The 1194-nt window shown below is 37.3% G+C and overlaps 1 pseudogene; it reads right to left on the reverse strand.

Annotated features, from left to right (window-relative positions):
- Window positions 1-313: 313 nt before the first annotated feature.
- LOC122228207 lies at window positions 314-769 on the reverse strand (annotated as a pseudogene).
- Between the last annotated feature and the right edge of the window lie 425 nt (window positions 770-1194).

Below are 1194 nucleotides of genomic sequence, written 5' to 3' on the forward strand. Positions count from 1 at the left end.
GTTTTTGTGAATAAACTATAAATTTCAGATGGTAGTAGATAGGATAGTTTAATACAGATGTTTAAAAAGACACAGATATAAGGCAAGTATTGTAAACATGCTATGTATTATATACCTTTCAATGCCTTCCAGATTGTGGAGTATAATTAAATACCAAACACAGAAACCAATGTCCTAAGATTGGTCAGAGTTTTGAAGTCTTTTGGAAGCTTTCAAATGTCTCAAAAGTGTTTTATTTGGAAAACTCTTTTTTTTTTTCTTGACTGGAAAAATAACTTTATCTTCTTTGGGGCATGTGGGCAGCTGTCTAGTCTCAGAACTTCTGGAATCACTTCTTAGTGTCAGCATCCTTCGTGACTTTGAGCACATTGAAGCACACAGTCTTACTCAAAGGCTGGCACTCGCCCACTGTGACAGTGTTGCCGATCTGGTCATCCCTGAAGCAGGGGGACAGGTGCACGGACATGTTTTTATAGTATTTTTCAAAGCAGTTGTACTTTCAGATGTAATGGAGGTAAGCTCAACGGATAACAGTGGTCCTCCACCACACCACAAAGTATCCACCCTCAGATGGAGACATTACCAGTAAAAGGGCATTTCTTGTCAGTGTAGTTCCCCTCAATGGCTTTCTTGGGCATCTTGAAGCCCAGACGAATATTTTTGTAGTATTGTGGGAACTTCTCCTTGCCAGTTTCTCCAAGCAAGACTGTCTTATTTCAAAGATGGTTGTCTGTTTTCGGTAGACACGCTCAGTCTAAATGTTTGTCATCTTCCCAGTGGCCGGCGAAGAGGCAGAAAAAACCACCATAAAGAGTTTCCTTTTTTAAGAATCACTATATTATTTATTCATTGTATGTCTTTAATTTAAAGAATTAACTTTGGTAAACTTTTAAATTTTGTCAGTGTCAATACACTTCAAGAAGAAATCTTTATATCCCTTGCTGTGGGCTACTGTGATTTTGGAATTAGTATCTGGAAACCCATTTTCACTTTTTTTAAAGGTGTTAAAAATAAATCTTCTAGTCAGAAAAAAAAAAGCCTCATGGTTAAATGAATTAAACTGTCCTCTGTACCTAGCAGGCACCATAAATAATCCATTAAGAGTTTGGGGAACTTCATTTCCACATACCTTATATTATCTACCACATAGCAGATTTACTACATCACCCTGGGTCCTAAAAGACATGAAAGCTT

Source organism: Panthera leo, chromosome C1 (assembly GCF_018350215.1).
Source record: "Panthera leo isolate Ple1 chromosome C1, P.leo_Ple1_pat1.1, whole genome shotgun sequence".
NCBI lineage: Eukaryota > Metazoa > Chordata > Mammalia > Carnivora > Felidae > Panthera > Panthera leo.